This window comes from Apium graveolens, unplaced genomic scaffold (genome assembly GCF_009905375.1).
Source record: "Apium graveolens cultivar Ventura unplaced genomic scaffold, ASM990537v1 ctg3009, whole genome shotgun sequence".
NCBI classification, from domain to species: domain Eukaryota; kingdom Viridiplantae; phylum Streptophyta; class Magnoliopsida; order Apiales; family Apiaceae; genus Apium; species Apium graveolens.
This window is the reverse complement of record NW_027417900.1, coordinates 132,390-147,768: the sequence shown is the minus strand read 5'-3', so window position 1 is coordinate 147,768 and position 15,379 is coordinate 132,390. Positions and strand designations below refer to the sequence as shown.

At 34.9% G+C, this 15,379-nt stretch overlaps 1 non-coding gene across 1 annotated transcript; it reads right to left on the bottom strand.

Annotated features, from left to right (window-relative positions):
- Positions 1-14,359: 14,359 nt before the first annotated feature.
- LOC141700872 (small nucleolar RNA R71) lies at positions 14,360-14,466 on the bottom strand. Its single transcript, XR_012566563.1, has one exon. It is a non-coding gene; the product is annotated as a small nucleolar RNA R71 (small nucleolar RNA).
- Positions 14,467-15,379: the final 913 nt, after the last annotated feature.

The window sequence follows — 15,379 nt, the reverse complement described above, 5'->3', positions numbered from 1 at the left end:
TTCATCAAGTCCATAAACGCTACTAGGGCATTGTTAACCCAAAAGACATTACTAAGGATTCATAATGATCGTACCTTGTTCTGAAGGTTGTTTTCGGTATATCTTTAGGTTTAATCTTCAATTGGCGATATCCGGAGCTCAAATAAATCTTAGAGAAATACTTGGTTCCCTTCAACTGGTCAAACAAATCATCTATTTGAGGTAATGGATACTTATTATTGATTTTAAGGTTATTGAGCTCCCGATAGTCGATGCATAATCTCATGCTTTCGTCCTTCTTCTTAACAAATAACACTGTTGCACCCCATGGTGATACAATGGGCCTAATCACTCCTTTTCTAATAGCTCTTGCAATTGCTTTGCTATTTTCTTTATTTCAACGGGCGCCATTCTGTACGGGGCCTTAGAACTGGTTCTGTTCCAGGTGCTAAGTCGATTGCAAACTCAATTTCCCTGTCTGGAGGAAGTCCTGGTAACTCATTTGGAAACACGTCCGGATAATCATTTACTACTGGAATATCTTCAAATTTTATTGTCTCCTGATTTCTATATATCACATAAGCAATAAAATGCTCAAATCCTTGTCGTAGTAACTTCTTAGCTTCAATCATCGTTAAGAAGTTCTTTGCTTGCTTCTGACCTTTAAACATCACCACTTTCTCGTCTGGCATCTTCAAAATTACCTTCTTTTATGACAGCTATCTAAGCTTCGTGCTTAGATAACCATTCCATTCCTAAAACGACATCAAATTCTCCTAACTTAAATAGTACAGATCCACACAAAACTTATTACCAGAATTCTTAATCTCATAATTCTTACACACTTGATTAACAGATATACGCTCTTGAGTTGCTAATTCCACAGTCATTATTTAACAATCCAACTGGACAATTCAACTTATCTACAAAATCTTGAGAAATAAACGATCGAGTTGCTCCTAATCTACTACTAACACCTTGGCATATAAAGAATTTACAGTAAGCGTACCTAACACAACATCTGACATGAATAGCGTCCTTCACAGAATATCAAAAACTCTAACTCTGAGAGGTTCATTCAATACTGGAACGGATCCCATGATTCTCAGCACATTATTGACTGGAACTGGTGCCTTGCAATCTCTCGCTATGTGTCCTGGCTTTCCACACTTGAAGCATGTAAATCCAATAGCTGGAACCTTGCCTGTTTGATTTCTGGTAGACTGATCCTTGTTCACTGGCTCTCTGGCTGGCTGATTCTGGCACTCCCTTGAATAGTGCCCTTTCTGGTTACATTTATAATAAACCACATTTAACTTATTGCAAACTCCTCTATATTTCTTTTCGCATATCTGGAATTCTGGTAAAGCTGGCCTCTGTTGATTTGGCTGATTCCCAGTGGCTGACGGTTGCCTTGTCCTCCGTCGCCCACATTTTTCTTCTTAAAATTGAAATTTCTCCATGGCTGAAACTTGTCTTTCTTCTGATAAAATTTGGAAACTTCCTTGCTTGTGATTGTCCTTCATTTCCTTCAAACTTTCTCTTCTTACTCTCCTTCTCTTTTTGTGACATTTCACTCCCGTCTCCACAATCAGAGCTTTCTGTACAACTCCAGCATATGTGTCCAACTCAATTATGGCTACCTTCCCTCTGATATGGCTTAAAACCTTGATGGAATCACTTAGCTTTCTTCCTATCAGTATCCACATATGATGGTACAAACCTTGACAATTCCTCAAACTTACTTTCATAATTCGCTACTAACATATTTCCCTATTTTAACTCCAGAAACTTTAATTCATTTGATCCTAATAACTGAGGAAAATACTTCTCTAGAAACAACTCCTTGAATCTTTCCCAAGTAATAACATTTGTTCCTTCCAATGTTAACAGTTTCACACCAGTAGGTGGTTTCATTCTTCAAATAGTAGCTTATAAATTCAACTTTGTGTTCTTCCCTCACCTTAACTAAAGCAAATGACTCTCTATCTCCTTTAACCAAACTCTCGCTTCAATCGGATCTAAAGAACCTTTGAATTTCGGTGGATTCACTTCCTGAACATTCTTAAAAGTTACCTAGGGATTGGTTGTCTTTACTACTGTTGAGTCAAATTGATTGTTTGTTGACCAAGATCTGGAGAATCTGGGCTACTTTTGGGTCTATGGGGCCTGGATTAGCATTCTGGTTATTGTTGTCTTGGTTGTTATTGGTTTCTTCATTCTGGTTGGTAGAACGGGTATTTCTTCTGGGAGGCATTTTTGTAAAGAATCAAACACTTATTTAGCCTTTAAATCAAATCTTTCTTTTATGAAAAGTTTTATGTTTAAAACAGAAATATCTCTTTTTAAAAAAAATTGTAATGGTTAAACTAAGTAAATTGCATGCTTCTTTACAGAATTTAAACAGTTAAAGGGGATAGGGTACATGTTATCACAAGAGTTTATAACTGGTGTAGTAAATAAAGTAAGATAAAACAGGTGCAGTAATGTAAATGACAATGCGAGAAAAAGAAAGGTACTGATATATATATATATATATATATATCAAAGTTTGGTAGTACAAGTGTGAAAATGCTTCAACAAAAGTAAAAGATACAACAGGCCCACACACTAGTCAGCAAGTCTAGTCTATAAAACCAAAAATCTGCTGATACACGCTACACACTAATATACATATAAAAGCTGCCACAGCATCTCTGTCGTCTAGCTCATGGCAAGTCTGGACCTCCGATCTCCTCTAGGTCCTCTAAACCCCACTTAGCCCACTCCACAAGAAATCAGGGGTGATATCCTCATGGGTAGATTCCGCTATTCTAAAAGCAGCTGCTCTCTGAACACCTGATCCTCTCTCTAAGTACTCTCTCTCCTCTCTCACATCTCTGGTACGCATGATATGCAGTAACTCCTGGATATGTCCCCGTAGATGTTGCTGCTCCGTTAGGCAAGCCTCAAAATGATGGTATGGAATAGGGTGTGGAGTAAACTGGAAAAATAACCCACAACTGAATTCCCAGTAGAGTCAGAACCAGTAGGTGAGTGTCCTCGAATAGGTGGCCTCACACCAGGGGTGGAATAGCTCGCAGTGGTACAGCCACACACAGGAGGTAATATAGCTAACACCGGTGAAGAGCAGGGCGTGGATCAGATGACGGTCCTCTAACTGAGGGCTCAGAATGATCAAATGGTACTAGAATGACAAATCTTCCATCGCTACTATCTAAAAATCACTTCGCAAAATAAGATTCTCCGATCACAACACGAATCATACTAACACCTACTATACAGTCGCACTCAATCTCTCAATTTTCTATCTTTCTATTTCTTACTTCTAGTCCCAACCCTCACCCATTCCTGAAAATCTAGGCTTGTGTCAGTGACTTATAACTTATAACTCTGATACTAAACATGTGACATCCTCCAAACCCGGCTAGAAGTTTGGGGTTCATAACACACACACACAACATATAAACCTGCTTATGACACTAAAATATATGCAATGACCCTACTTACCATATTCCACGGATCACAACAAGTTAAAGTATGCACACAAGCCACAACTTACTTATATTATAAATGTTCCAAAACTTATCTAGTTTAACTTACATCTGAAAATAAAACATTTTTACAAACTTTCAAACTTAAATTATAACAAAAGTCTTCAGCTATCCTATTCCATCTCAACCTGGAATCCTAGCTCGCACACTTGGTTGGGGATCCTCTCTACCAGCGGCTCCTTCTTAACTGGAAAAGAACATAAACAGATTCACAAGAGTGAGCTAACTAGCTCAGCAGTAATAGTTAAATATTGAGATTAAACAATGATAAAATGAAATGATTTAGGGTAATAAGTTTCTTGTTAAGCAAATATTAGAATCGGATATTCAAATTTTTATTTTAAAAAACAAGGTTAGACTGCTGATCAGTCACGCACTAACCCCGAGCAAGGCACACAGCTCTGCTCTATATACTGGATCTAAGGCACACATTGGCCTAATACACCACGAGTCTGGTCTGACCACGAATCTTGTCCATATTTATAAGACAATCCAATTCTATAAAATATCAGAATAAATAATATAATCAATAAAAAGATTCATAAACAACATTTGTCTCCAAGTATAAGGTGATTACAATCAAACAGGATATAACAAGGTGAGTGCAAAGATTGGTTATTAGCTGGTAACAGAATCAGATATTATAAGAATCAAGATCTTGTGGTTATAAGGATTAACTTTTTATGTATAAGGTATGAAGGTTTGTATGTTAAATAATTCCAGTTCAGTGATCAGTGTATAGTTTGTATATATTTGTGGAGTAGTATCGTATAAATGTGGTTCGTATTAGGTTTCAATAATTAATGGTTTACAAAGAATAAGGCTTACAGCTCAAAATCAATAACTGGAATCATAGTTTAAGGTTAAATACTTTAAAGCACTTGCAATATAAAACAAACTATTCCAAACACATATCAAGATAGTTTAGGAATCACTTGCCTTTTCTCACTCTGTTTACGCTTCACTTGCTCTCGTTCACGACTCCTAATCCCTAACTATCTGCTTTCCCTTTCTATTCCTCGCTTCCTCTGCTAAATATCATAAGTATCTATCAATACTCATTCTTACTTTATTATATTCGATACAAGCTTCTAACTACCCTTCATTTTACCCAAATCTGACTTACGGACAGGAAGTTATGATTAAAATAGTTAAAAATATGCATATAAGCATATCGTACACCAATTGGATCATATATAGCACAGAGCACATAAGATATTCGATATAAATAGTTTTTCAAAGAAGATTCGGGGTTAAAATGATTTTTAGATATTTAATACGAATTTTTAAATATTTTTTGGAATTAAAACAGGTAGTTGAATCATTTATAAGCAACTGACAGGGTTCGAATACCCGAGTCTGAATTTAAAATCACTTTATAATAATTATCGAGCCTTGAAAACAATTTAAAATAATATTTTTTGGCTCGAAACTATTTTTCGGAATTTTTAAATCAAAAAAATAATTAAATCTAATTAAATAATCAATTAAAATTAATTAATAATCATTTAAATCAATTAATATTCAAATTAATTGATCAATTAAATAATTAATTATTAACTAAAATTAATTAAATAAATAATTCAGATTTATTTTTGAATTAAAAATAATTTTTAGAATTAAAATAATAATTTTTAGAATTTTTAATTATTAAAAATGAATTTCTGAAATTAAAATAAAGAAAATATGATTTTAAGTAATTTTAAAACAGAATCCTATTTTTGAAAGATTTTGAAACTACAGGGACCTAAATGTTTCTTTTCCTCGAAACTATAGAGACCAAAGTGCAATTTTTGCACCCTATCGCGGGAAAATACCCTGTCTCGCCGGAGAAGCGATTCAGTACGCTCAGGCCATGAAAGCTCCATATCACATCTTATAATCACCAGGAATTCAACCACGCAATCACTTTTAACCGATAACCCTGGAATTGGCCGAAAAAGCTTGAAGAAATCTCGTCGGCCGGTGAGATTTTCTTTGCTCCGGTCAGCCCAACTCCAGTATCGTTTGTTCACGAGACCACTACCAATCGATTCCTCTTTTCAAGCTCTACACATTCATACCAACCAATCATGCTAATAAACCTAGATCAAAAACCTCTAATTTCAATTGAAAACATTCATACGAATTAAGAACCCTAATTTTGAAATTCGAAGATTATACCTACTTTTGAGCATGTTATTGAACTCCAAATGACTATTAGACATACCAAAATGATTTGAATCAAATTATCTACAACATGCAATCATTAAATCATACAAACAACATCAAAACAAAAATTCATAATTAAACCCAAAAAAATTAAAATTAATAAAAATTATAGAAATATACAAATGAATTCTGCAGTATTATGGATGATAGATTTTGAAAGTACTCTTCAAGGCCTTTGTTTTGGTTAGTTGAATTCCAAAATCTGATATCGATAACACCTTCAAAGATAGGTTTGATTCTTTAGAACTATTATGAATATTATGATTTTCTCTGAAAATTATATATTTTACTCTTTGCAAATGATTATATGTACAAAATGAAATACGGTAAAGGCTATTTATATTTACGGAATATTGGTACCCCGGTGGATCATATCGGATATAAAATAGAATACTTAATTGAATAAACAGATTCATTTCGGTACCGATTTTGGGATAATTATCAAAATTAAGCTTTTTGTACATACGGTCTTCAACTCAGCGCTTTGGTTACACGAATTACGAGAAGATAATATAATATTTTATTCAAAATATCCTGTTTCTCGAAGATACGGGTTTTATCGATTTACCGAAACGAATATCGTATCGAAAATTTTGCACCGGACCGCAGGGGTAAAATCGTACTCCGGATCGAAAAAGTCAAAAAATGGATATTGCTTGGTATATTCCAATTAGGTCAGAATGGAGTTTTTTCGAGACTTCCGAATTGTACAAAAGTAAAAACAATTGAAGTCGGTCGATTCCCGATTATACAAAATAATTTATAAATACTCAGAAAAATAATTTATTAAATCCATAAATCATTTATAAGATCATATAACAACGTAAAAATTAATAGATAAATATCACAATTATCTATACTTTATTTTGGACATATAAAAATTAGAATACTCAAATTTTATCACATTTAAACATCCAAACACAGATACCACTTAACAAATAATTCACCAAAATTCATATATAGACATAAAATATTTATTTATTGATAAAAAAAATTACACGATATATCCCGGATATACAGTCCTTGAGGAACGATATATGGTATTTACTACTATATTACTTGTTTGCGATTGTGTACACTTGCACATCAATATTTTACGCAACAAGGTTTTAGTGTCACTGCCGGGGATTGTTATTTTGTTTATTACAAAGTTAATTATATTGCAGTTTGGTTTGATTTGTGTGCTAAAGTGACTATATCTTGTTGTTTATTGGGTTCAATAACATAGAGTTATGTATTCTTGATATGAGATGGATATGATGTATGAAAAAGAGAGTGACACTATGTACTTGATGGTTAATGAGTTATGCACGGGAACAAATCAATCTATGTGGCAACCATCGATTCCACCATGAAGCCAAGATGACAATATTTCATGTTTATTATTGTGGTGCTCATACATGTGACTACTGTCCTTCTAATCTAGATTCAATTTGCTTTGATGTCAATAAGCCATTGGTGCAACCTCCCAATTATTCATGGATCAATCAAGGAGTTTATCTTGGAACTTCACCAACGGACTCTAACTATTCATGTTTTCAACAATCTCAACAACAAGAGTTTGATGATGGGAGGGAAAATTTGAAACATGTGTTAGTTGAAAGCGAACAAGAGGTGGAGGTCTGTCGGATGACATCTAATCTTGAAGGATATGTTCATAAATTTTCAACAAACTCTATTGATGTTCTAGTTTATAATAAATTAGAGCATGTTTCAGATGAAGATCTATGGGAGCAACATATAAATATTCTCAATTCTAGACATGAAGATAAAAAAGAGGAGGAACATGTAATCTTGGTGGAGGTTGATTCACGAGGCACGAAAATAGTGCATTATTTTGAGTCATTGAAAGTGCTACCTACAGAAGTCAATCCTCCAAAAGCATCTATTAAAGAACCACGTGATTTGATATTGAAGATGCTTTCTTATTCTAAAGGGGTTTATTCGAGCTCTTCTCCGAATTTGTCTATCATCATCTCAGCTATTTTACCTCCTGATAAAGAAGAATTATTTTTGGAGGTTCTACCAAATCACAAGTCAGGCAATGGATGGATGATGACTTTTCGAGATATTCTTAATTCTTTGAGTATGCATGTATGGCGTGAGGATAATATCAAAGACTCTTTTGATAAACGGAGAAAGCTACCACTTGTTATTAAAGACGTGATCCCAAGGAAGATAATTAAATGGCCATTAGGAGATGCGATGCGGAATTTTACACCACGTTGTGAAATTGTCAAGTAAAGATTGGTTTTATGTCTAGCCAAAGACATTAAAGAAAAGTGCTTCTTGGGAGGCAACCCAATATTATATTATTAGTTAGAGTTTATTTTGTTTTACTTTCACAAGTTACCTTGATGTGTTTGTTTGAAGTGGTAGTTATAGGCGCTGAAGATGAAATATTCGCAGGAAATTTTTTGGTCGAGTTAGCTGCCTTATTTTTGCATTTTCCAGAGTTTCAACGGTCGGATCGTCCTCAATTTTGGAAAACATCTTCCTTACTCTAATATCTAACTTTTTAACGGTGGAGATCGGATTTGGAGGTCTAGAAGATCAATTTATTAAGTCCAGAACAGAAGACATGCACACCACGGTGAGGGTTAGACTCCCCATGCTGAGGCGACTTGGATTGGATGGACTACCCATGGGAAGAGTATGGCTACCCATGGTGCAAAAAATTGCTGTTTTGTACGCATTTGACTACTCAAAGCAGCATTCATCTTTAATATTGGGGAGTTCTCTGTCTTTTCTCTTAGTGTAGTTTTATGATGTGTTCACAATTGTGTATTATAGAGATAAATTTAGGAAAAAATAGAAATTTTAAAAAATTGATTGCCTTGTCAACATAGCATGTTAATAAGGATAAGTAAATACCTTGTAGACTTATTTTTCATGTGTCGTATGTATGTCTCCTTAGCGTAAAATACCTTATGCATGATGATATCTTGTACGTGCTTGCGAAAATTCAAAACTTGAATGTACGTCATTGTCAATTTTGACGAGTATAGCATGCTATTACCCTATGAGATCTTAAGCTTTATGTGATTGATTCATCCTTTTATCAATCTATTTTTTGTGGTGAGCTATTTGTCATTGTGAATGTTGCTCTAGAACTTGCTTAAAACCCGGTCGTGCACATATTGTTATTATGTATGTGTAAAAGTGTTAAAGGCACTAGGATTAACCATATTATCCTAAATAGTACCATGAAAAATAATCCTTAGTGAGCCCACTTGAGCCCATATCCTTTTTCTTCGCATATCACCAAATAAATCTTGAGCTTAAATGTTATTTATTTTCTTGATTGACTAGTAGAGCATGGTGATTTATATTTGGGATGGTAAAATTTTATGTGTAGGGATTTCTTTGTTCAAGTGGGATATTTTGGTGGCAATCAAGATAATGCATATACTTGATCTTTGAAAAGAAGAATGAAAAAAAACTTCAATGTATTGCAACAAAGTATTCAGTACTCCTTTGATATCAATGGTGGCAAGTGCAATGTCAAATGAAAAGGACGATCTATAGATTGTGTTGGTATTAAGTGCAATATCCTGGTGACTTTTCACTGCTCTTGATTACCGGAGAATGACTTGACTTTGAAAAAAATAAACAAGAAGAAGATTAAGTCAAGGTTTTGTTCATTAGTTTGTACAATGTGAAAGTGTGAAAGTGCACAATAATATGTACTTTCGTGTAAAATGCCTGTGAGAGTCTGGCCAACTTTTACATGATCTACTTTTCATGTTGGGTGCTATAATTAAAAGTGAACATTATGCTCTGCTAGTTAGCAAGTTTGGCCACTTGTTAGCCTATTTATTGATAACCTTCCCTTCACCTAAGCCTCATTATAACCTTTGACAAAAACCTTTTGATCTATACATGCGCGAAGTCTAGAGATTTTGGTAGACAAGCAACTTATGGTAGCACATGTGTATTTGACTGAACTTGAGTGATACAGTTAAACCTAAACACTTGTGTGATTTGAGTGTTTGTGAGGTTGTTTCTATCCAAAGCATGTTATTTCTTGTTGATTGAGACTTTGATGTTATTCATGATTATTTTAGTCTTTTTAGACTATGTGTGCATGCTTGAATAATTGTGTTGGTATGTAAAGTTGAGGAACTGTATTATATGGCACCTATGATCTATTACATCACTAAGTTTGCATGTGTAGAGTGCTATGATATGTTTCATATTTGAGACTTGGCAGTCAGAAAAAAAAAGGGAATTTTGTGAGTAGATTCACTATAGGCCCTCACGAGACCTTACTCGTCCACTGGGGCTAACTTGGGTTTTAAAGGGCTTGTTGCATATGCCAAATGCAACCGTGATCACCTACGGAAGTGGTACTAGGAGTTTAGGACTTAGACTTTTTCTTTATTCTTTGCCCGAGGACGTGCAAGATGCTAAGTGTGGGGATGTGATGAGCGTGCGCTTTATCTTAATATTATCTCTATATTTCAGTTATTTTGTATTGATTTGGATTTTTATGTAACAAATATTAATGTTTTATTTTAGGTATCAAGGAGTTATGATAAAGAAAGGCTTGGAGTTTATAAAATCATATTTGAAGTTTAATTTGATTTAAAATCGGATTTTATGTGCCATATGCGCAGTCTAAACTGTTTGGGCCATATCTGGAGTTCTAGAAGTTCGATTCTGATGATTGCACAGCCCACGGAAAGCTTATGAGAAGAGATTTATTTCAGAAGTGGTCTTGAATTAATTATGCAGCCGAATCATCAAAGAATAAGAGCCCAAAAGTAAACTACGAATTTCCACTTTCTCGAAATTCAATTCTAACCGGGAAATCTCCTTATATTTGCTTTAATTAATTAAAAAGAAATTTATTAGATATTAGGTTAGATTAGACCAGACCAGACCTAATACATAAAGAGGAGGAAAGAGACAAGGAGCCACAAAAGGAAGAAGGAGAAGAAGCCATCAACAGAGAAGAATTCAGCCACTGAAGACATTCAATTGGCTTTATTTTCTCTTATCTTTTTATATCTCTACTTATGAACATGTGTTGATTACCTTGGGATTATTTTGATACATTGATTGCGAACTAAATTTATATGAGTAAGGATTTTTATGGAACCCTAGTATGCGATTGTTGGTGTTTTGATAAGAAGTACTATATGTAGTTGCAGTTTATTCATTCAAGTAGATATCTTGATACATGCTTGCTATTTTATGATCAACTCTAGTAAATTAACGAGTTAATTATAATACTGAGAGAGTTATAGTTAATTGACACAATACTTGAATGGTGCATGCTTATATCTTTTGATTATAATATTGTTATGGTATAGACATATATTGTGACCATGGATAGCTTTGTGAATTGGTGCTTAGTTAAATTCTGAAGAGTAAATTGGTATAGACATATGTTAGTTTATTTTATAGGAATTATACCGTAGTGATTTCGAGAGGAACCTACGACCATTGCATTCTAGCTAGTTAGTTGTGATCTTGCTTTAGTATTATACTGCTTTATTGCCGACATGAACATATTAGGGGGAAGTAATATCCTGACTCAACTTTTCATATCTGAAACATATCCAAACCTCTTTGCTAGTATATTATTTGTTAATTAATTTAGTTATTAATTAGTTTAATTAGATAAATAAAAAACTCATTCTTGTGTTCTATAACTAAATTGTTTGATATTAATTGTAATTTACACAAAGATATAGTCTTTGAGGAACGATATCTTGTATTTACTACTATATTACTTGTTTGCAATTGTGTACACTTGCACATTAATATTTTATGCAACAATATCTCAAAGACACCATGAATCTTGGATTGTGGTATCCTAGAGATTTAGAATTAAGATAACTGGAAATTCAGATGTTGATTTTTCATGATGCAAAATAGAGAGGAAAAGCACCTTGGGAAGCTGTCAATTTATTGGTGGAAGATTGGTTTCTTGGTTTAGCAAGAAATTAAAGTCAATTTCCACATCAACTGTTGAAACTGAATACACATCTGCAGGAAGCTGTTGTGCTCAAATACTTTGGATGAAGAATCAGTTACTGGATTATGGGTTAGAGTATTCTAAAATTCCTATATATTGTGATAATCAAATATCTATTGCAATGACAGGAAATCCAGTACAGCATTTAATGACTAAATACATCAGTATAAGGTACCATTTCATGAGGGGACGTGTAATGAAATATACAGTGTAATTGCATTTTGTTTCAACAGATCAGCAATTAGCATATATCTTCACCAAACTACTCTGTGAAGCCACCTTTACCAGATTGGTGAAAGATTTGGGAATGATCTCAAGACAAATCTCAAACTCTGATGAAATATTGTGATCTATAATTAATAATTAGAGGGTTGGTATCTTTATCTTATGTATCAGTATTTGTTAAAATATAATAATAGTGTTAAACTCTGATGCCATGAAATCATGTTAATTATTGTGTACAAGTTGATCTGAGTTTAAATACTGATATTTAATCTCATCCAGTTGCTACATGATAAACTCTAATTATCTGAATAATCTGTGATATTGGTTGATAAGTGGCATTTTGTACCACTTAGAGTGTCTCATAACGGCTTGAATTGGTGTCTTGAACTCGAGTATTTTATGTATTTGACGCATTTTCGAGTATTTTTGCATTTCAGGGTATAACTTGCTTAGATAGGTGGATTTCATCAAAATAAGCTAAGGAAAGTGCTTGGGATCAGTCTCGGGGAGATGATTGAAGAATTCAGCAAAAACAGAAGCAAACCAAGGATTTTTCCAGAAGGGTTGCAGGCGCCCGCCTGATGGGAGCAGGCGACCGCCTGGTAGCAGGCGCCCGCCTGGAAGAAGGAGGCGGCCGCCTGGGTGCGGAAAATCAGAATCTGGAATTTGTAATTCGAGTGCGATTGGGCTTCTGTTAGCGCTGGTTCTTGTGGGTTGTTATATAAACAATCTTGGAAGACGTTTTCAACAACAAGTTAGTGGAGAGCGAAGGCAAGAAGATCGAGAAGACCGTTTTAGCACACAACAACGAAGAAGAGGAAGCATTCGTTTATCTTGTGATTCTTTAAATTCGTTGTAACTGTGGATACTAGTTTTCTTTATACTTTGAACCTTAATACTCTTGTGATGTACTTCATTATTTATTAAGTATTTTTATTAGTTTATATCATTGTGTTATTATCAGGCTTTTATATGAACCCATGGTGACAATAAGTTCTATTATGTGCTAATTATGATCATGGGATTCTAGCGGATTTACTATGGATTTCTTTAGTTAATTATTTAATACCTTGTTATGTGGTGATTGTATGATATCTAGCATAGGTTGTGCTTATTCGTCTTATGTGCGTCACGAACATGTAAGATAGCCTGTTAATCACTCGTGAAGCGACAGTGAATTTTGGGATTTAGAACTTGCCATGCTAGCATAGGTTCATGTATTGTATGCATGATTAGTGGGTAACTCTAACAGTTTTACTTGCCCTGTGTAATCATCATGAATAACTTGTGCTTAATTCGGTATGTTGTCAAATTCTATAGACATATAGGGTCTCAACATAATTGATACCTATTCAGCTTCTATCTTAATTGTGGATGCTTGGTAGAATGGTATTCGCACAACGAAAGTTGGCGTTTATCAGTTTCATGTTATTCGATTAATATCATCACCATTACATGCTAAGGGTAATAAAAATAACTATTGAATGAAGTAGTAATGAAGTTAGGATCTCATTTGTGTTTAATATTGTTAATTCAAGTGTTTAATTCTAGTAGTTAATATTAGTTAATCAACCTTAATTGTAATTGTCTTGATATTGAAGAATAATCATACATTGGTGAGTAAGTGTTAATTAAATATAATTAATCAGAGTCTCTGTGGGAACAAACTAGAAATCATTCTATATTACTTGCAAAGGCGTATACATGCGTGAATTATTAGCTTATGCTTTCTTCCTAACAAGTTTTTGGCGCCGCTGTCGGGGACTCGGTGTTAATTTGTTTAGTTTATATACTTGCCATCAGTGGTCATTAGGATTCAGTGATTAAAACTTGTTACTTACCACTTTCAGTTTTTTTTCAGGTACTGTAGCGAGCGTTTATGCAAACACGTTCTCGCACTTGCAAGAGAAATCTGGATAAAGCTGAGGAAACAGATAAAGCTCTTAATTCTCCGGAGAAGATAGTTTTTGAAGATTCGGATAAAGAGAGTGACAAGAAAGAACCTGAACCAATGGGTAATCCTCTAGCTCAAGCTGATCCAGCTCTTATGGACTTTTCTCGGCCTAAAATTGATGACATTCAGTCAAGCATCATCCATCCGGCTATTGAGGTCAATAATTTTGAAATCAAGCCGGGCACTATTCAGATGGTGCAGAATTCTGTTTCTTTCGAAGGGGCTGCGACTGAAGATCCCAATATGCATATCAGGAATTTTGTCGAGATCTGTAGTAATTTCAAATATAATGGTGTTACTGATGAGGCTATCAAGCTGAGGCTTTTCCGATTCTCTCTGAGGGACAAAACTAAGGACTGGTTACATTCTTTACCAGCTGGGTCCATCACTACTTAACAAGATCTTGCACAAAAGTTTCTGGTGAAGTTCTATCCAATGGAAAAAACTGCAGCTATGAGGAGTGCTCTTACTTAGTTTGCGCAGCAACCAGGAGAAACTATGTGCGAATCTTGGGAGCGCTATAAGGAGATGTTGAGAAAGTGTCCACATCATGATATGCCTGACTAGATGGTGATCACTTGTTTCTACAATGGTTTGGGGGTCTTGACCCATGCTCGATGCAGCTTCTGGAGGCGCCTTGTGGGCCAAAAGCTATACTGAGGCCTATAATCTCATTGAAACTATGGATGCAAATGAGTATCAAAACCCAACTCAAAGGATGATGCCTGGGAAGGTAGCAGGTATTTTGGAAGTCGATGCAGCTACAGCTATTGCAACGCAGCTCAAGGCGCTGTCTATGAAGGTCGATTCTTTGACCAACTATGGGGTAAATCAATTATCAATTGTCTATGAGCTATGTGCCGGCTCTCATGCTACGGATCAGTGTTCTCTTATTAATGAATCCGTTCAGTATGTGAAAAATTTTCAGCGACCGCAGCAGCCTGTGCCCGCTACTTATCATCCTAATAACAGAAATCATCCCAATTTTAGCTGGAGCAATAATCAGAATATTGTTCAGCAACCATATTAGGAAGATGCAAGTAAATAGTTTAATCCACCTGGATTCTAGCAACCTCAGCAATTTGCTCAAAGACAATCATATCCTCAACAAGGGGGTACTGCTCCACCTTCTAGTGCTAATTTTGAGGAGTTAAAGCTGTTGTGCAAAAGTCAGGCTGTTTCTATCAAGACCTTGGAAAATCAAATTGGACAAATAGCCAATATCTTGCTCAATCGTCAACCTGGCACACTTCCCTGCAATACTAAAGTGCCAGGCAGGAAGGAAGCTAAAAAGTAAGTCAAAGCTGTCACCTTAAGGTCTGGAAAAGTTGCCGATGCTGAAAAACAAAAGATGGAGAAGTTGAAGTTGTAGATGAAGAAGAAAAGCAAAAGGATAAAGAGGGGGAACCAAGGAAGACTACTGTTGAACACACTCTGCCTGAGGGTAATACAGGGGAGAAACATCTCTAT